At 35.2% G+C, this 23,160-nt stretch overlaps 1 non-coding gene across 1 annotated transcript; it reads right to left on the reverse strand.

Annotated features, from left to right (window-relative positions):
* Positions 1 to 4,794: 4,794 nt before the first annotated feature.
* On the reverse strand, positions 4,795 to 4,868 carry TRNAT-AGU (transfer RNA threonine (anticodon AGU)). The gene has a single exon. It is a non-coding gene; the product is annotated as a tRNA-Thr (tRNA).
* Between the last annotated feature and the right edge of the window lie 18,292 nt (positions 4,869 to 23,160).

Consider the following 23,160-nt stretch of genomic DNA (forward strand, 5'->3'; position numbering starts at 1 on the left):
GATTCCGAAGGGGACTGGAGAAGTAATAAAATTACTTTATGTAGTTAATCCCAGTTGTTTTAAAGTGTTTGTAATTTTTAATGCACCATTTAATAATACTCCCGTTAAACTTTCCACAAGGCTAAAGTTGGTAAGGCAGAAAAGTTCTCGAGTGGCGACCACGGGCTGGAAGACGTAGCGTGGGCAGGCCTCCTACTACGTGGACCAACGATCTGGTAAAGGTCGCGGGAAGAGCCTGGATGCGGGCAGCGCAGGACCGTGCATTGTGGAAAACCTTGGGGGAGGCCTTTGTCCAGCAGTGGACGTCATTTGGCTGAAACGAACGAACGAAAGTTGGTAGAGATAATTCAATGCAGTTACATTTCATTATTATTGTAGATCCTAGCATAGCGTTTGTCATATTCTTCCAAGCTTCAAAGCAAATTGATGGCGGTTAGGGAAAAAAGGCATGCATCACGTGACAGTGAGTAATCGACACCGTCCATTGACATCTCCTCACCGTTGCCTACATATTTAACCATTTGATAGAAGACCTCAAATAAACGTCCTCATTTGCAGTTCATTACGATTCAATTACATTACGCAGGCACATTAATTACGTGTAGCTCATTTAACATTACGAAGAACCGCCGTACATTTACGAGCTACACATAAAAAAGGCATACGGTTGGCCGTGTTAGTATGTTTGAACATGGCAGCATTATTAGCTTCTCATCAGAAATGACATCGAACAAAGCAGCAGTTTGGACCAATTAGACGGCAATAAAACGCATAATAAACCAACACAAGCGTCTTAATTCATTCACAAATAAAAACTCGAGCTTTATGCTAATAAAAATAAAGTTCAATTCGTTTTTTCAAGGGTTAAAGGTAACGTGGTAACATGGGATAGAGCGTCGAACCATGGACCGCTCATTAGAGAAAACAAATCAAAATAATTAGGTAATAAAACCGGCTTTTGTTCCCATTGTAACATAATTTCGTAGATTGAGCTTTATGGTCGTTTTGATTGTTACAAATTTGTTTATGGGCGCGGGCGTGGTTAATGGGGCCACGATTCTTTGAAGTTGGGACATATATGGCCGACCGTATGGCACGAACGCGAAAGGGCCAAAAGTTGAGATTGTGAACCGAAGTCGTTCGGCAGATGGAAGTTTATTTAATCCACAACGAGGAAGCTCTTGGCCTGCATCTCACCTGATGGAAAGTGATGATTAGCCCGAGGTGGAAGCGAGCTTCGCCCGTAATCTTCAACCACAGAGGGAGTAATGGTCATAGTCCAGAAATGTAGCAAGCTAATGTGGGACTGGGCTGGTACTCTATCTGTTTCAGAATTGATGAAAGCTGAAAAAATAGGATCCTGAATATAGATAGACCACTTCTCGGCAAAAGCAGAATATACTATAATCCTTCGTGCTCGAAGGACCATACGACCTAAAGAAGATAGGTAGCTGGCAGTGATTGGGAGACTTCAAGAAATGGCTTATAAATACATACTAAATACAAAAATACAAAATTAGAACTACTTACTTAGTATAAGACAGTGACTTGTTGTTACCATATAAATATGCCTCTCCTGTTAGCGAGACGATGTGGCAGTTATTAATGCGATGTAGAAACGACGGTCCGAGATACGTTTCACAGCATCGCGTCGTTAGAAATAATAATATTGATTTCATACAATATAGCAACAAATACTTACCAACACAAGAGCATAGTTAACCTTGAATAACCTCAATCAATATTTTCTCGAAAATCGAATAAACTGGCTCATATTAACTTTTATCTTCCACGGACCAATAAATGATTAGAATATGATAGTGTGAAGAAAATACTTTATCGATAATTGTCTAGACTCGAAAATAATTACTGTTAGAATTATCGATACAATAACGAAATAAAAAATCTGATCGAATAAATACTATTAGCATTATTAGAACCGGTGGACCGGAAGAAGAAAATCATCTTTCTAATTTTCAAACTTTATGTAGAGCCTAACGACTTGAATTTGGCAATACCAATTTATGTGACTAGAATAAAAATATTATGTAGGTAGGAAGTACATGGTAATTTTTATAAAAGCTAGGAAAATTTTATAGAACATCATTATTAATGTTGTTTGTCTGATGTTATCTTTTTGCTTAGTTGTGCTGGTTGTGCATAAAAACAACGAAAAAGATGCATTATGTATTTTGTTAATTTTTATTGAAAATACTATAAAGAGTTTTATACAACTATCAAACTCAATGTTGACTCTATCAATCGTTGATAGAACTGTTAATAACGGTTTTAATCTAAATCGATATTGTGCTCAAACTGTCGACACTGCCACATCACTAGTATGGGATATCAGTGATTTTCACGGTCCCATACCGACGCAGTTCGACGGTGATTAGGCCAATTTGTGGGGCGCCGGCCAATTAACAGTTAGTCGGAAAACGACACTAAAACAATTACCGAGATTGGAAAGTAATCGAGTGTGTTTTCACAATTAAATCATTCATTTGGGGATAATGAGATGGGTATAATTTGGGGATCGATTTTGATAATGCAATGATGAAATCAATGAGTTCTTCGAAATAAATCCTAAAAGTAAGTAAACACCTACCTAATATTGTGGTCAATTTATAACCGCAAGATTTAATAAGTAATGATTATGTAGCTTCTATTATAATTGCCGATGGAAAATCAATGTTTATCTTTGTCTCTATTGGATACAATTTACAGCATACTTTTTGAATTTAAGATACTTTAAAGGTACATTCTGTGGACGAAACCGCGGACAGAAGCTAATAAAGAAATAAACAATATTTGTAGCACTATACCTTAGATGTTTTAGTATACTTAAATAAGTCTATAAGATAATCTAAAATACATTTTTATTGTAACGGCTTATTACCACGCACTAATTTATTTACGTCACTAAGTATATGTCACGATTACAAAAATGTATTCACAAACATTACTATGAGGTCTCACAGTGCGCGTACGCACAGGGTGACACACAAACCAAACACAGAGCTCTATTCAACGCTGTGCGTTCGATTTGCTGCTACACTTGAGCAAGCATCGTTTGTGAAACTTAAACGAGTCGCACTTACTGACTCTATAACATCATTTTGGGATACCTCATCAAGCACTTACTGATTTTATAACATCATTTGAGAATACCTTCGCTTATAACTTCAAAATTACTTTATCTCGGTCCAATATTGTCATTTTTGTCGCGGCTAACTCAATCAGCGCTAATTACAAGCCATCCAGTTTGGAGGGACACTAATAAACGGATCGATGCCCCCAATAAAGGTTCTTCTTCTTCTCCAGCTTTCTTCGGAAAGGCCATTAAGGTTTCGCGGCTCGGCGAATAGCTCAATCAATAAAAGTTATTGGGTGGCAAAAACTCGCGGCGACGGTAAAGGACCATTGTGCATGCGTTCGCGCGTCATTTGGGGGCCGATTATGGAGCAGCTGCAGTTTCGTATGCGATTTTTTATGACTACCTTTTTATTTATTTATTTTAAATAAATTGACTAACTCAATCTACTAATATAATGTGAAAATCTACACTACCATTGCTTCGGGAGAGTTAGAGGCTGATAAAAAGGAAGAGGGAGAACCTATCTAAAATATACCTAAATTAATGCTGATGGCCTTGTGAATAATTTAGGCCGTTATTTGCATCATGTAGAGCTTAACATCTGTACAATTATTCCATTGCATTTCAGCGTCATGAGTATTTATACATCACCTCACCCGCACGCGCGATTGTCTAAATGCACTTTAAGATATTAAATTTTTTGCTCTAAAACCTCTCACTAATTCTCTCAAGTCCTAGTCAGTACTTCTTTTCACTTCTATTGCTTTCTATTCTTATCCTATTTCATTTAATTTGCAGCTTAAGTTGCCGTTGAATACAAAACTGTATTGATGAAAAAATCAATCCGTTAAATTCGAATGACATCTGAATATCACACCAAAAAAGCTATCCCTCGAGTAGCGCCCGCGCAAGGCCTTGCCAAAGAATGTAATTAACAGAACACCAATAAAAATAATTGGATACAAAAAACGATCCGCTCTACCCGCCATTTATTATTTTGATTACCCTTGTTATTGTTATGGCCCTTCGGAGTTTTCCAACTGTATCTTGGAACGACACAGGGAAGGTTTGTGGCGCGTTTTTATTGACAGTTCTAACTAAAATATTTGTATTTTGAGACATAATACTGTTTAATAATACAATTGATGTTCGGGTATAAAAACAGCTGAAATGCGAACTTTAGATGTGCAAACTTTTCGATGGATTTCGTAAATAATTGTAGGCACAAAATGTTCTCTCCAGGATATTTTCGACACAGTGTCCGTTCTGTGTTGCACTTTGAGTTGATCTTTATTGTTACCATTTACGACTTTGTTTGAGCGACCGACAGAGCGCGTGACGCGAAATTAAATGTTGAATGTAAGAACGAATTGTTTATTGGTTTTAGCACCGATTGTTAATTGGTTTTGTACAAATATTGATTGAATTGAGAATATTGGAATGTATGTAAAAGGTTAGATGGTCTATTGTTGTTAACTTAATAGTTTCAAAAGGCATAGTTTCGTTTAATTTATTATAAACTTTTTTTAATTTGCACAGACAGAAAATAACGCAAATACAAGCCTTAAATAGGTAATGCTTTCTACGCAACTACAGACGAATGTACAATAACTAAAGAAATAGCTCTACATTCCGATAAAATCATGTCACAAATGAAAAAAAAAACTTCACATAATCAAAGCTGAAATGTAAAAAGCAGGCACCGGCGAGATTCGAACTCACGATCTCCTGTTTACTAGACAGGCGCTTTAACCAACTAAGCCACGGCGCCGACGGGCAGGGATGCGAAATTTCCTTTCCGGTCCCCTGTCCTTTTTGCACGACATTGTCACCCCTATTGACGCTTCTAAGAGTAGGCGCACACCGTTGATTTTTAGTTGGCCGATAGTTGTGCCCGATTTTAAATTGTATGAAAAATCGGCCTAATCGAATCGGCGTAGTGTGCGCACTCCCATACATGCCCCCATACTGATCAACTGCCCGACTAAACTATCGGCCGACGAAAAATCAACGGTGTGCGCCTACTCTAAAGGTACCTATTGTGTTTGTATTTAGCACCCTACTGTGCACCCCACAAATGCCTCCGCTACAATAATAGATTGACAATTTGGATGCTGGAGAGAGAGAGGTTCTGAGTTCGATTGTCGGATGGAGCACAGAAAGTGGAGAAAAATATTGGGGTGGTAATTCCCACTTCAGGAAATATTAGGGCTTCAATTCACATAATCAAATTATTGATTGAAAGATATCATATATGAAATTACAATACTAAATCTAATGGCGAAGTCTTGAATGCCTGCAGTTATGAGTTCGATTTCTCTTTGAGGCAGTATCGGAAATCTTAGACTGGGGTAGGTACTTTAAGGGCCAAAACCATTCTTAGATACCTAAAATGCTACGACTTTAAAAGTATAAAGGACAAAGCACATTTATCAACCCAGAAAGGGATCGTAACCGTATCAACTTTGGCAGTCAGTATTCTTTGTATGAAACTCCATACTGCAACATACACTTATCCGCACCGTAACGTAAACGCCTCGCCTCGCAGTTGACAGTGCGCGAAAGGCGATCACAGCTCGCGAAAAGTGATACGGTTTTGATCCCTTTCCGAGTTGACAAGTCTGCTATGACCTTTAGGCTACTTTTCCACGATGTGCTAAACGAGAATTGGCTAAAAAACTGTGCAATAAAGAATAAATAAATTAGAACAAGTACATAAAAAGCCTTAAAGTGTCATCCGTATTATCGTTATTAATAAATAAATAAATTCGCCACACTGATAACCTTTGCGTTCGCTATCAAACACTGCACGCCATTAACAACGTTTATCACTAATTAAACTGCAGACTTTGTAAGCATTATTACGGCCGTAATAATCGATATTACGGTCGTAATAATCAATATTACGTTGATTACAGGCCGCGTCGAATATTGCTTTATTAGGCTGCTATTAGCGATTCGTGCTTAGTTTATTGTTGTACTGTGATTCTGAAGGGTTGTCAACGTCAAGGACAATGAGGAATAAAATAAAATATTACAGTACCTACTAAAAATATCCTCATTTTTTAAATAACTTTTATGAATTAGAAAAGGTAAGGCACCGTGCACCGGTTTTATTTTGGAAGATTTTAAAAATATAGAGTCTACCTAGGCTGACCTTCCTCAATATGCACCTACTTACTTCTATTACTTATTTGGTTCTACTGTAAAACTATTAGTATAAAATGTATAACTTTTAAAGAACTTTCAGCAGCTTTCAGTTAATTTAACTAACTAAAATCTTCCATAAGAGGGAAGCAAGGCCTCGGTAGAGAAACTTTATGATATCAATTGCCTACGAATTCTTTCAGTTGTATCAGCAATTGAATTGAATACGCACCTACTGTTCACAACTTTGTAGAAGCGTTTTCACTTATATCTCGGGCTTTATTATGTCGTTAGACAAAAAAGAGGCAACCCTATTTCTGATGCATTATACAAATAAACTTGGCACAATCCATTATGGCCCCTAATTTCTTAGCAATATAAACGATATTCACATCATTATTAGTGGTTACAAAGCTGTCAAGATGGTATTTGCAATCGGTGGTTTATGTCTTAATTAGTACAAAAGGGCTATCAAGCCAGCTTTCGTGTTATGTCTCGTGTCTACGCGAGCTTAATTTATCAACATGCCATATATCTTAAATAAGTTCTTTTAAGCGAAATATTTTAACTTACCTAAGTCAGATTTATATAATGACGATTCTTAAAGCACTAATTAGACTAGTTTGTTTGTTGGGTTGGAGTCAGATGTAAGAGCTTAAATTTAGGTATAATATATGAATGGCTTTAATCGAACTGGTAAACTTTAACGTGCTCATATCATAAGTATTTCTTTTTTTTTCATAATGATTCAAACCTGATATTATTATTGTCTGTGATCTAGGAATATGAACATATGCTGAAATCAAATGCAGAATAACACTTACCCTTTTAGAACTTTGTTTACTGTTGTCACTTTAATATTATGGTAAAAAAGTGTTCTCTATTCTATGCGCTCGCTACTTGTTGTAAAATTGACAACATTCGCAACATCTCTCTTGTGATAGATGCCGCAAAGTTTAGGAAAATATAATCGAGCTTCATATGATTTCATGACTTTCTGCCAAATAATATTTAACCCTATCTTCAAAACTAAATAAAACAAATCAAAATTGCATTCGCAAGTAATTTAACTTGTTAGAAACCCCTATCTTTAAAAGCTGACTTAAAAACCAACCAGTTTAAAGTTTCTCGAAATAATTACTTTGTCAAAAGCATTTAACTATTTGTTTAGTAGAAAATTCGCTTATTATAGAGCGAGCAGGCCGGAGTTAGTGCCAGTTAATGGTAAATTAACAATTTGTAAGGCAAGCGTAGTAATTATTCGGACTAACTTACAAGGTTGGTACAAGTTGAGAGCTTTAGAAAATGACACTTTTTAAAAGTTCAGCAAGTTTGTAAGTGACGTAAGACAGTGGGTTGACAGCACTAATCAATCCCCGTACTGTACTGTACTGTGCTGTACTGTACCATACTGAATTGTTAAAATGTCATACTCTTATTAATTTTTTTACCGTCTGAAAAGTATTATGACAAATTGATTTCCATTCCATTTTATGTTTATTTTTTTCAAGCAATAAAAAATTTAATTTATCAATTTTTTTTGCATGTTGTATTGGCTTTTAGGGGTTACATTGAAGACGAAATCACAATCACAAAATTAACTCTATCTCCTAAACTAAGCAAAATCGTAGAACATACACTTTAGACCTCACTGTTTTGGCCACCCTGTATAATGTCCTAAGACAAGAAATAATTACATTTTGTATTAGGCAGCTTGTGGAAAAAAGGTATTCTGGAAGGAATTAGTTCTCTTATGACTTGTACTGCCCTTAGGCCTGATTTTACGAGTTAAGGCGAGCATGCAAACCAGCGATAAAACCGCGCTGAAATAACTAAATAATCCGAGCAAATTTAATTTCACTACCTACGTAAGTATTCTAGTAAACATTTATGAGCCGTATTATTTTTCGTGTATGAAAAATATTTTGGAAAACTGAAAGACAATGGCCTTTAAGCCATGAGGTAAGGCCTGTCTGATAGATATAGTGAGTAAAGATTACCGTCTTCAAGATCAAGTTCGGGTTCAATACCCAGATGAGCCAAAAAATAAAAAATTGCTTCACAATAAAATAGTACAGTTATAGTATATTCTTATTACAAATAACACACACTGCATTTGTTTTTGAAATATAAATAAATAGGTAAAACTGCTTTATATTGAGGTAGTTAGTTCATTGTTTTGCCGACACCATAGTTCTTCTGTGTACTTGGAAATTGTTTAGTTACAATGATAATATCTTACTTTACCCATACTCAATATTATCTACCAATTACAAAGTAACATCTCGTGAGTAATTTACTTAATGATTAACTTAAGTAAGTACTTTCGACACACTTCTAAGTAAGCATGGCCGAGCTCAACTTAACCCATTGCGTGCCAAGTAACAGCCGACTAATGCCAGCTACCTGACACGAACTAGAGTTTTACTCGTCAACTAAATGGTTAATTGCGAGGCTCGATAATTCTTTTAACCTTTCCTAATCTTGGTAATCGTATGTTTGAGTTAAAAGTTACAGTTTTGGATAATTCGTTCTGGAGCTTTTATTGATATTACTTTATAAGTTTCGACGTTTTTAAAACTCAAAGGACAGTAATCAAAAAGTTTTAATTTGTGTGATCTGATATGTCAGCTAAATCTTTGTCTTTTTAATTGTGTGGGTTGAGACAACTGGTCACAATCCTGTAGTGCCATTCGTTATGAACTGCCTACTGATGGATCTTTTTTTTATTCCCGACGGGGAAGCTCTTGGCCTGTATCACAACTGATGGTAAGTGATAATCAGGCCGAAGGTGGAAGCGAGCTTCACCCGGAATCCTCAACCACAGAGGAACTGGCTATCTTACCTCTAACTGCCCGAACACAACAATGCTGTTAACATTGTTGATCAAATTGAAAGCTCGCAGGTTGTAAGCTTATACTTGCCACCAGTAGGCGTCTGAAATGGTTCAATAGAACCAACTTGCAAACCTATACTCGACAATCGTAAACCCTGGATTTGAACCAACCATTATTTAAGTAGTAGACAGCAATATGTTCAGCGATGGATATTTGAACCGAACAATATGTAATCATGAAAGTTTATGTTAGAGGATGCAATTTCAGTTCTTTTCAATAGAACTGAAATGGTTTCAGTGTTTTTTTCTGATACACATACTAAAATGACTTTCGATACCAAAAAGTGAATGTAGGTTAGAAGGATAACAGATCTACACGTTATTAATGGAGTATCCAGAATAGTGTGGCGATACAAATGCAGTAAATGAGACATCAATGCGGAGCCGACCAATCGCGGGGGGCGGTTTAATGTGTGCGGGCACGCGATATGGAAACGGCCCTTAGGAATAGTGCACACAAAAAGATAGAAAATATAGAAAAATATAAGAGTTAGATGAGCACTTTTGTGCAAGAATGCATCTATGTATTTCTACTGATATCACTACCCGAATATAAAAAATATCGACGATACTGGTCTATCTCTGAATCTATACTGACACGAACTTTAAATCGTAAAATTTACCTACCATCGGAACTTCGAAATATTGATGTCAATATAAAGTTAAAAGTTAAAGTAACCCTACTTTAAATGCAAAGGTTTTATGCAAAACAATTTTTTTTACTAGCTTTTGGTAATACATAGTTGTGAATTTTGTAGTACATAGGGGAGAGTTCGGTATATTGTACCGCCGGGTAAATTGTACCACCCTCATATTTCGTAAAGTATTTATTGAATGTCTGTAATTGCAACACACAGCGATACACAACTAAATTCAATTAATATCGGCCATTTGGTTTTTGCCGTGACAACGAACACGTGTGTTTTATTTTGAAAAGTATTTTTTCATTGTTTTCAAGTAACATTTGACAATGCATGTTTAGTTTGTAATTTTGTTAAATTTAATCTCAGGGTGTTTCTAATATATTATTTAGAAGCGTAAATTAGTGTGGATTACAATTATTTGAAAAAAAATTCGGTATTTATAAGCTATATTTTTTACCGATTTTTTAAAAGCACTATCACCTAGTCGGCTAAATTGTACCACATCAAGTTGTATGGAACTTTACCAAAGGATTTTGAATTTTTTTTAGTTAATCATATTTTGAAGTTATAATAGCGTAGTTATGTTTGACTAACAATAAATGAAAGCAAAAGACTGGCAAAGTAGATTAGGTACAAGTGTGGGTTACGATAATTGAAATTAAAAAACTTTTACTCAAAATCGTGATAACGTGTAAAACAATATCGATTGTCTATGTTATTAACTACTGTTCCTTTTCGTTACCTAATTTGTTAAGAATGTATCGTATAATATTTTGCCATAGTTTTTTTATAGGCTTGAAATTTATTGAAATCCAATTTAGTAACCCTGTGGTACAAATTATCGAACCGGTTGGCTAAATTGGACCGATGCTCTGAACTCGTATTTTGTTGATTTGTGCTAAATATACAACAATCATGTTGATTCATACCTATAAAATAGTAAGTTGAATAATTTCTCTTTAATTATGTACCATGAACATAAGCAAAAACAAAAGAAAACTATGTGTAAAATGGGATTGAAAAAAACTGGTCCAAATTACCGGACTCTCCCTTACATTTTGAAGTAATCTTTCTTTCTTCTTCCTTTCTTTCGATTGTAAAGGGAACTTCTTCCTTAGATAGGTATAGGATATTCTAGACAGTGATAACACCCCTGGTACTTCTTCGCGCTATAATTTCCACTATCAGTGGAGGTAGAGCCTAACATCCGCAAACAGATATCCATGTCTATTACCAGGCTAGATAGGGCGAACCTATTATTTAGGCTTAGTGTTTGTTGAGTAAACAATAATTAGTCCTTTCATTAAGTTAATGGAACAATTAAACAATTTAAGTTAATAATTTTTGTGCAAACCATTTCCTAAAAAACATTTAGAGTCGATATTTTATGGGAAATTGTTTTTACTACTTAAAATCTTTCATTTATTAGTACTACTAACATCAGTGTTTCTGTACATTAGGTAGGTACCAAAAATTAGCTTTTAGGTACCTATTTACGAGGCATGGCTAAAAAATTAAAAATATGATGGATTTTCTGAGCCAGATATAATTAACGGTTGCCATTTGGTTTTTATCAGGCATTTTTAAAACGATTTAATAATTACGAAGATTGGGAATTAGACAAAGGCTGGGTTGCACCATCTTACTTTAACTTTGACAAACGTCAAAAATCTGTCAAACTCCACAAAACACACCTGTTATCGTCATAGTTACCGTTAAAGTTAGGTGGTGCAACTCAGCCTAAGAACATTCAAGTTAAAGTTGTGTGTCTGTTCTTAAAAATGTAACGCCTGACATGAACTAAATAGCAAGTCTACAAGATAATGTCATAAAAGGATTTTATGGCTACCTACTACCAGGATAACGGTTTTTAGCCCTGATTATCCCTTTTAAAATACAGAATTGTCCTCATAACTGGCGTAAGAAAAAACCTTAAGTCCTAAACTAAAAGTTGCGCGCCCTTTTGCTAGAGCTTACTGTAAGGCCACTTTATCAAAAAGACCTTACTTTACTTATCATCATGATTGACTTTTTGATAGTTTATTTACCCGCCTCTGTCAAAATAGTGTTATTATGTCGGGCATCCACTGACAGGTGGCATTTCACGAAATGAACGTTCGAATACTTGTGTAACAACATTTTTTGCCCTATTTGAAAAGGTCGACGTGTGTACTTGAGCAAAGCATGAAAATACTACCAGTATTAGCTGTTTTTTACTTGCAGTCCTATTTTGAATCTTATCCTTATAAACATACGATGCTAGTTTTCAGCGAGCTGGGAATAAAACGGAGATCTCATAATTGCATTAACTTAATTAACACTTGCGTTTAGTTTGTGGTATCAACAGTGGATAATTGTTTAGAAAAAAAAATGGAGGCTCCGATAAAAAGTTGTAAACTATAATTAAGATGGCTCGAGGGTGGTATAGCTTGTTTCGATTGTTTGCGGACTTAACCGGTCATTTGTCGACGTTGTAGGAATTAGATGCGCATATAAGGAAGGTTCTATTAAGGCCATATAATTCAATATTCAAATGTGGACCTTTGATGCTATCTCTACAAATTGAAACTTTACTATAAGGAGACATAAACGAGGAGGACAAGAAGGCTTTATAAGGTGTTTGTGCAATGTGTATTCAGTTATGTGTACCCAACAAATTATAAGCCTGAAAGGGTGAAATTGAAAAAAATATTTAAATTTTTTAACACTAAGGCTGAGTTGCACCACTAAATTTTGACCGTAACTTTAACGATAGCCCGTATTTTTGTATGGATTTTGACAGATTTTTAACATTTGTCAAAGTTAAAGTAAGATGGTGCAACCTAGCCTAAGTAATTGTTGTACCAACCTGACTGACATACCCAAGTTTTTATAAAATCCACAGGTTTTTCTAATACTCAAAAGTCGTCTCCACATTTTTCTGGATATTTTTTCCTTGTCGCACTTGCCTTTAGCTATTCTCGTTTTCAGCAATAGCGTCGCTAGATCTGAAAATACAGACTACGTTAAGTGTAGTCCCATAGGTTTTATGAATTAGCACGATGCGTGGGTAGATATAGTTTTTTTAAAGATCGTACAGCGTAAGTGTTACAGCAATCAACTCTTGTAAGTGTTATTCGTAACTGCAACATCGTCATACGGTGCGTTGCGTTGTCAGGTCGCAACCTAAAAAAAATCCGTGTTGATTTATGTCTAACTAGCTGACCCGGCGAACTTTGTTCCGCCTTAATGGCAATAAATAAGCAGACTTTCTTTTTTATTTCGAACGGGATAAAAAGTATCCTATGTCCTTCTCCTGGCTCTAAACTACCTCCCTGACAATTTTCAGCTAAATCGGTTCAGCCGTTCTTGAGTTATAAGTGAAGTAACTAACACGACTTTCTTTTATATATATAGATAATCGTGCTCAGTGACAGATCGTTAATATCACAGCCAACATCCATTGTTTATCACTTCTCATCAGCGAGAACTTTGCAAGGGTAATAGTATTTCTAATTCTACATGAATCATTGCATCGACCGTGTTAGTTTTTGCCTCGGTTCCCATAATCTCGCCACCTGTTATAAAAAATCAATTTGTTATGAAGCAGACTGCCGGCAATTGGTGCAAAGTGAGCGTGGTTCCTGCCTTAAGGGAGACCGAGGTGAATTGTATCAGAGGAGTTGTGACATTGTCGATTTTGGAAACCTATTAGTTACCAGCGAGTTCGTAACAGCGCGCATTTGGCAGCTCGAGACTTGAGCTTAAAAACACGCACAATTACGAGCTGAGTAGTTAATGAGTTCCAAATCGACAATGTCACAACTCTCCTCTGTTACAACTCACCTCGGCTTCCCCTGCGGATGTTTGTTTGTTCACTTTGTGTGAGCGTTCACGCCTGCCCCGCGCCTACGCGCTTCATTGTATGCGCAAGCTCCGTGTCCACTTAGGGGTGGCTGTGAATGATCAGTTTGAATAACATGACATGAAATAAGTGTATGACAGATTTCACAGCGCCCCTAGCGGTAACTTTCAAACTAGCGATGATGTTTAATGTAAACTAATGGTAAAGCTAATTGAGTTCGAGCTCGTATCCTAAGTACTTCCTAAATATTGTAAAAATGAGAGTTTGTGAGGATAGATGGACGTTACTATTTCACAAAACCTACTCAACGGATTATGATGAAACTTAACAGTATTAAATATTCATACGTCATAATAATTTAAAGGCCAATTTTATGACGATATTGAGTTCATTAAACAATCTGTAGCGAAAAGTATCAAGTCCGACTTTGTGTGAATTTCACACGGATTAAGCCAGTCATGTTTTTAATATACGAAAATTCCAAAACTTCGAGAGTTTCAATTCAAATCCATTACAATTAGTAATAATTTTAGCGGAAATTAGAAAAGATTTACTCACTTAAGTTTGCATTAGAAGAACAAATTATTACAAATAAACAAACAATTTAATATTTATCTACTCATAAGAAAATAAAAAGGCACAGCCCTAATGAAAAGCGTCGCGCGTTCAGATTTGTTGTTTTTCCGAATGGTCACCATAAAGTCCATGGAGTTAGTGGGCCATGGTGTTTGTAGCTATTGTACACAAACACTATTGGTGCCCCACATTGCCGTTAGAAAATGTGTAACATTAGTAAACTTTTGTTAGCAAACATTTAATCACAAATGTTAAAAAATGATTTTATGTTAGTAAATGTTTATTATCGTTAGTTAACAAATTATAACAAAACAAATCATAACAAAATTACATTACAAATTATAACACTATATTTTCCTTTAGCTTTAAGCGTTTGGCGCATCCAATAAGAGCGTTTTTTCTTATTTTTAAACAAAAAACGAAAGCTATTCCAATGAGCAAATCCTCTTCCATTTTCGAGTAGACGCCTTCAGAACGCTAACCAAACTGCGAACCAACACCAGATTTAAATGTTATAAAATGTTAGTAAACATTTTCTATTAGTGTAGGAGCACTTATAGCATGTATGTAACAGTTCCTAACAAAATGTAACAATTGACAACATTTGTTAGTAAATGTTTTTATTTTGAAAATTATAAATAACTTGAAAAAATCGAACTGCCTAAGGCGGGAATTGAACCCACGATTTTTCAAGTTATTTATAATTTTCAAATTAGTTTGAGATGCGACTCTAAACGCTAAAAATTTAATAAAAATGTTTTTATGTTAGAAAATGTTTACAAACATTTTCTAACGGCAATGTGGGAGCACCATATTATGAGTTATTTTATCGATGCACTTTTGTTTCATATGCATTTGAAAATGAACGAGATCTCCTTGTTGATAAATGGAAATGTCCTATAATTTTATGTTTTAATGCATACTGAAATTATATGCCTAAACCTGTAATTAGAGCATGACTGGCATTTGGCTATTTTGAATTTAGGTAAATATTACAAAAAACTTTTAAAATAGACAAAAAAAGAAATTGTTTTCCTGAAATGCTTATGTAAAGCGTAGTTTACTGCAGCAGCTACTCATAATTATGTACAAATGCCATTATTTACTTATTAATTTATCAATATGTGTATCGTTTTCCTGTGTAGGCACTGCCTAATAACTCTAACACGTTCTAAGGCTGAGTTGCACCATCTTACTTTAACTTTGACAAACGTCAAAAATCTATCAAACTCCATACAAAAAGCACCGGTTTTTGTTACGGTTAAAATAAGGTTATACAACTCAGCCTAAGATTCTATAGTAGATTTTTGTTGTTTTCTGTTTAGTTTATTAATAAAATCATTAAAAGTGGGCCCAGTTACTGGAAAATAAATATATTTAAAAAACTAGCGGCCGCCCGCGACTTCGTACGCGTGGATCCCGTTTTACCCCCTTCATCTATCTTACGCGGTTTAGATTTTGTCATACAAAAGGATTTTCCCGGTAATTCCTGTTCCTGTGGGAATTTCGGGAATTCCTTTCTTAGTGCACCTCTACGGTACCTAAGCTACGTCCCTTATAAATTTCAAGTGCCTACGTTTAGCCGTTTAGGCTGTGCGTGGGTATGTCAGTGAGTCAGTCATACAAAAGGAATTTCCCGCTAATTCCAGTTCCCGTGGGAATTTTGCAATGTCTTGTTGTAACTAAGCTTTAAGTTTACTAAGTTACCTGCATGCCAAATTTCAAGCGTCTATCTTACGTGGCTTAGATTTTTTCATACAAATGTTTTTTCTCGCTAATTCCCGTTCCCGTAGGAATTTTGCAATATCCTGTTATAACTAAGCTTTAAGTTTAGTTACTAAGGTACCTGCTTGCCAAACAAGCATCTAACTTAAGTGGTTTAGATTTTTCATACAAAAGGATTTTCCCGCTAATGCCCGTTCCCGTGGGAATTCCTAAGTATCCTATAACCTGCCCAGGAGTATGAAGAATAATTGTACCAAGTTTCATTAAAATCCGTCGAGTAGTTTTTGTTTCTATAAGGAACATACAGACAGACAGACAGACAGACAGACAGACAAAAATTTCACTGATTGCATTTTTGGCATCAGTATCGATCACTAATCACCCCCTGATAGTTATTTTGAAAATATATTTCATGTACAGAATTGACCTCTCTACAGATTTATTATATTAAGTATAGATTCAATCCAGTGACTTGGCACGTGGATCAAGCCAAAAATGGGGCAAGTCACTGGTATACTCCATAATAAACAAGCCCCTGGGTTAGGTTGTCTAATGCCCGTTTTCACCATCAATCCCTAATTTTTAATGTGTTACCATAGGGATCACTTAAATCTTAGGGATTGATGGTGAAAACGGGCATAAGAATGGCGAGTCAGCCAAAATACGTAAAAACCAATTGTAGTTTTATTGACTCACCCAATTAATTTATTCTTCAAATTTAAAGGAAATACCTTAATTCCCGGGAATCGAACTTAAGTCCGCGTGACGGACGTCACGTACAGGATCATCTATCATTATCTCCTGCGCAGAAAGCCGTTACGACTAGATTCTTCCTTGATCCTTTTTTTTTTCTAAAGGTCATTTGAGCGTCAAATTCTAAATGCCAGTTCCAATCGAAAGTTAGTTTTTAAAGTGCCTACTTTCGTATAATACTTTTTAAGAATGCATTACAGACCTCCGTGCTGAAAGTGTTTTTCTTGTTTGCACTCTTTTTTTTAATGGACTGTCCTGCTGAAGCGCGTAGAGCGCATAAATGTGTCCGCTTAAGAAATACTGTTTTTAACTAAAAATACTTTTTGAACACTTTCTTATTTCTTCATAAACATTATCTCCATCATAATGTTTTTAAAATGTGGCACTTCAAATTACTACTTTAGTTTTAAAATTATTATCTTCTCTAATTTCCTTTCATCAAGTAAAAATTATCTGTTGATTATAAAAACCACCGCCAATCGTAAAAGCAATAAAATGGACAAAGTTTAAAAAAGCAAACCCCGAGTGGAAATGAAATTGAATTTTTGAAAGTAATAAGAGATGTCCGTCCCGAATTATTTTTATTGCCTTTACCGGCCATTGTATGTCATTTACTTAACCTGTTATCGTCATAAGCCAGTGGGACCAACTTACAAGAACAGTTTGCATTGCATTTCGAATTTCAAATTTTCACTCAAACAAAAACTTTTTAGTGATGTACCATAGAGACCATAATCGATTGAAATCCAAATTCCACTACAGAATCAGTATTTTTGTATTCGATACACATAATGCTATTGTAATAACTAATAATCATGCACGACTATCCGATACGTTTATCTCATTTTGGTAAATTCGTGTTTGACTCGATGTAATTGAAGGCCTAAATTTACGTTAAATTGCTTTAGTAGGCTCTGGATTTTGGAGGGAGGGTTGTTTTTGTTTATTATCAAATTATGCGGAAGGGACAGAAAACAAAATTAAAAACCATTAAATCGAACCAATAGTTACATCTTACCTATATTTCAAGTAAGTATTTCGTTAAATGGAGAATCATCATCATTTAACGGCTTTATACATACAGGTTGGATTTTTGAGAAAGTTTCAGTCCGTTAATCTTGCTATTAATATGATAAATCATTGAACTGTAAGAATATTATAACACGATCACATTATATAATCCGTTATGTAACGATTTTAATATAATATGAGCTGATAATGGCTATAACTGCACACAAACTGCACGATGCAATTCCAAATTGAAATCGAAAATTGCGAACATACGTAATGAGAGCGGCTACGTGCGGCTATTTAACGCTCAAACGGCGCAAGCGCGAATTGGAAATCAAAACAAGCATTGATCCACAATCAAAACGAATCGAAACTTTAGCGTCGTGATCGATAACATACCATCCGATTATCGAAATCACGATCATTTGCGCCGATTGAAACGAGAAAACCGTGTGCACTTCACTAGAAGGCTCACTTTTCGAATTGGTTTGATTCTGTTTTCGAATTTGAATTTTATTCCATTGATTTAAAATGCGTTTGTGCGGTGAGTTTCGTTTTGAATTTTGAATTTGGAATAGGGAATATTCGAAGAAGGTTGAAAGTGGTTTGCGTTTGTGAGTTCTGGGCAGGTCCGATTGCACCTATTTCTTTGGATCATATTAAATTATAGCTAGCCGTGAAAATCGTCCCGTAATGTGTCGGTGAGATTACCTCCGTGGGACTGGCCAACGTATCATTTGGCTCGATGCCAAAGTGCAGGTAATGAGCATAATCTTTGAATTAGACGTATTTTTATTGATTCTTGTTTCGTACATTTGTGTCGCTTAACTTCAAACTCGGATAAATCCACTCTACCCTGTTCGGAGATATTTAATAAAAAGTGTTTATAGTCTTATTTTAATGAATTAAAAGGCAGTCTTTTTTTATTATCGCACTACTATTGAAGAAAATGATCCTGTTTATTCATTTCAGTATTTAAATCACGCATTCTCTCAAAAATTTAATATTTAGTTTGGATTTACCTTCATTTGATATAACGGAATGCAATTTATCCAACTTTGAAAAAACGCAATGAGGATTTATAGAGTTTTGATTTAATAGATTCGGATTTATCTAGTTATGAAAAAACACGATTAGAGCTAGGGATGTGGTAGCACATGTGGTAGTGACGAAATCGCGGTATACCATCGACAGTCAAATTTGTAGCAGCAAACTGAATAGAACAATAAAACAAAATAAGAAAATCTAGTTATTATTTTATAAAAAAAAAGGAAGTACCCAATTTAATTATTTTAAACACAATTCAATATTTCTTCAGTCATCTTCTTCAATTTCTTCTTCGTGAATTGGTCGCCCTATCACATTTTCAATATTAAGCATTTTTTATAATACATATTTCAATTCCACCAACAATGACCATTATGCCCAATTGGCTAAAGTGCGTTTCCAGCCCCTAACTTAAAGGAAAAAAAAGTTAGTTTATTATAAATCATTTAAATAGATCAATATTTTATTTCACATAATTACATTTACAAATTTAATATATTTAGCAAAAAACTGCAAAACATATCCAGACGACCCAACTCCACAAAGCATGTCTTATATTCTAAAACTTACATGAACATACCTACACAAATTGGATCGGAGAAAGAAATGTAGTCAATATTAGGTAAGTATATCATAAACATACTTATGTCCAAAATATTCTGTAACAATAGAAGGACAAAATAATAATCGAAAATGGTTAACACAACACTAGTGCCAACTCCAAATTCCAAACGACGCACAGGGATAGGTATTTCAAAACCGAGTTTTCGCTTTTTCCTCTTTCCTAAGGCGAACTTTTATATTAAGCCGCTTGCGGGCTTTAGTTGGTGACACAATTTTAATATAATTATCCATGGGAACTGTCTGAATATCGCAAATAAACAATAAAAAGCGGGAGCGCATGGTGCCACTGGTCGCTGAGTTTTCGTCAACTGGCGGCCATGTTGAAGAAATGCAATTACCGGATTGGCTCTCATGGACTTAGCTACGTTTGAAAAAAAATGTCTCATGGATCTATCTCTCTTAGATAAAATATTACGACTTTAACGGCTTATTTCTCAAGAACCACGCTGATTTATACACGACTGATAAAAATGTTTAAAACATTTTTTTTTTCTCTTTGATTTGACACCAAAATCTCAAAAAATCTTAGAATTGGATTTATCCGAGTTTGAAGTTAAGCGACACATTTTAAAATGCGATTGTTTGTGTTACGTTTACAGGGATCGCGCAAATCACGATGGTATAAGTTTTAACGATTGTTGTAATAGACAATAACAGTTTATGACTATATTTTACAACCATTCTAATAGGATTGGTCGACTCGGCACAGAGTATTGGGTAAGGTTTGCCATGGAAATTGAATAAACGTTATTATTATTGTCTACGATTATTGGTGGTATTTATGAATATGAACTTTGTGTTGTGTGAGTTTTAATGCTTATCTACTTAATACCGTACATAACATAACAGTTTGTATGTAAATAATATTAGTTTCCATAATTAAACTACCATGAAAAGAGCGGAGTCATACTGATATTTTGTGTAGGTACCTACTGACCAAGTCAGTTTTATTTTAGGTAAAAAGAAATTAAGGTTTTTATCAAAATGTCAGTTAGATAACTTTTTCTAAATTCGCTACATTTACCATAATCTATCAGAATTTGCTGACTGCAAGTCCAAAGTATGGCAGCTCTAGAGATACTAAAGAAAACAAAAAATAGAGCCTACGGGTTTTTCGCAAAAAATATGATGAATCTAGGTATGAAAACCATCATTATTTTTCCATGTAAATGGGAACTGTCGCTTGTTACACAACGGTAATGCAAACAAGTGTTAGTAACGTCATTATGTACCATTGTGTTTGGTTAATAAAGTGCAGTAAACAGTTAAAAGTTGTTGGGTTTATAATTTAGCTTTTTAGAGCAAAGGGATAGAGTTCACAATCGAATACAAAGAGAGATCTGGTAGTCTGAATGATGACATGATGTAAAAAAGAACAGTGATACCATTTCTTAAAATAGTTTATTTTAGAGAAAACATAAATGACACTGATAGCCATTACAAGTACAACACGTCATGTACTCTTTTGGCTCCAAAAATACATCAACGCTTTATCTCCTTACGAAAATTTCATTTTCAAATGACTTATAAAATGCGTACCTACGTTTTTTTCGGTCACCATTTCACCATTTGCAGAGGCAAATATCAGATGGTATGAGAATAGAACTCCTGCAGCAGAGACTAAATAATTTGATGATGATGATGATGATCGGTCTCCATTAAACAATAGAAGTGATACTTAGTTTTCAAACTACAGCCTTTGACGTGGGCTTCGCGGTACGTAATCTCTCTATATCTGGAGTTTGTGATAGCAATTAGTATCACAGTAAGTCATCATTTCCAGACTGTTATAAGCGTACAGAAGTTTTTACGTGGTACGGGATTCCGTTAGAAAAACTGCCTTGAAAAACTAACTGCAGGTGCTCCTGAGCCTGCCTCCACTGTGGTGAAGGTAAGTCAAGAGAAGACGGCATTAGCATGCGTTAAAATGACATTACCGCGCCACGCTCACTTGCCTCTGAAACAATATTATGAATGTTGAATAATTCCGCTGGCGACCCGAAAGTTGTCCGGAGGGGAAAGGTTCCGTATGAAAAGTTCGATTTAATACGGTTGAAATAAAAAAATCGCAAACCGGCTGAAAAATGGTCAAAAGGCCTTTTTTTGTATGGATTTTTGACGGATTCGATTTTTGATTCGATCAAAAAGTGCATTTTGTCTATGGGGACTGGTACATACTTTCAATTACGCAGCTCTCTGCTGTGTTAGCCTCATATAGAGAGACGCAGGAATGGATATGGAACACTATTAAAATATTATAAAAGTTAAAAATACTACAATAAATTGAGTTACACAATGAGACACAATATGATTATTCTTTATAATTGCCTTGATTTGTGATTGATTAGGAAACCTTAACAAAGGTAGGTACTTAGACTTACTAGTCTGAGTTGCACCACCTAACTTTAAGGGTAACTATAACGATAACCGGTGCTTTTTATATGGAGTTTGACATATTTTTGACGTTTGTCAAAGTTTAAGTAAGATAGTGCAACCCAGCCTAACATTTATCATTTTATTGTTTTCTATTTAATTTGAAAGCACCATTGAATGTCGCCCAGAAAACCCTTCGCTTTCTATTGAAAAGACCACAGAAAAAGTCATTTTTGTGTGACAGTAAAAAGTTTGCCGTTTATCCATACCTACCAAGGAACCCTAACAACACACATACACGTCCGTTGTCACAACCTACATGGACGTAATGAGGTTCTTATCTGACTAATTAAAAGTCGATTTGCCCGCTTTCTACCCGCTAATCCCGCGTGCATAATCGTGTGACACTGACAGTGACGTTACTCCATGATTGATGTTCTGTGGCCTGTCACTTAGCGTAGTTAGTCTGTTCCCCGGGTTTGCTTTTAAACTTTTTCATGTCAAACGAAAAATTATTTGGTTCTAAGGAGACCAATCGCGATAATATGACTGTAAAATAGCGACACAGGGACACCTGAAAATATGCAAATAAGGCGTATTTAAGTTGCTAATTAGACAGTGCATAAGGTAAAAAAGGTATATTGAGGAAATGTAATGATTTTAATAAAATAGTAAAATTTTCTCAACTTATCTCTACTTTTATCATTGATACCGATTTAAAAGCATTATTAATCCAACCTTAATTTTTACTTAAAAAGAAAGTAATTTGTAACAACACAAGATAATATCAATAAAAATTGTTTGAAAAATAGGTCCGTTTTGAATTTTGCATCATTAATTTACTAAGAAATTTTGAGAAAAAAGAAGAAAAGCCGATCAATCGTGCTCAGAGTCCATACATTCTAATGTGTCATGAAAAAACGCCATACATTCTAGTTAGTAAAATTACATTTCGCATACATCTAAATATTATTAATGTGACGACGTAGACAGGCGTAACTAGCCTATGATTTATTCAGAGTTTATTCAACTACCTGCAACTTTGTATGGCTAACGGCTGGAATGCCTACTATGGTGCCTATGGCCCACGCATTCCTTGTTACTTATCCCTATTATGTAGATTGCACTTTTTACCATAGATTCATAGATTCTGTTTTTAATTGCTTATACTCGTATTCAGCTCAGTCGTCTAATACCTTGTAATCAAATCTTACAAGTTATATCCAGTCTACTTTCTGGAGTTCATTCGAAATTCAACTACGTACAGTCACAGAATAAGTAATAGTACAGGTACAGANTTCTAACTCGAGATTATTCTGTAACATAGTTTCAAAAGGTAATATGTGCTCGCGATTCGTTGAAGGAATCAATTTGAAAACTGACGAACCTTTTCATTCCGTGACTGTACTTACAAAACCGATTT

Source organism: Ostrinia furnacalis, unplaced genomic scaffold (assembly GCF_004193835.3).
Source record: "Ostrinia furnacalis isolate ACB-3 unplaced genomic scaffold, ASM419383v2 OfSCF2350, whole genome shotgun sequence".
NCBI classification, from domain to species: Eukaryota; Metazoa; Arthropoda; class Insecta; order Lepidoptera; family Crambidae; genus Ostrinia; species Ostrinia furnacalis.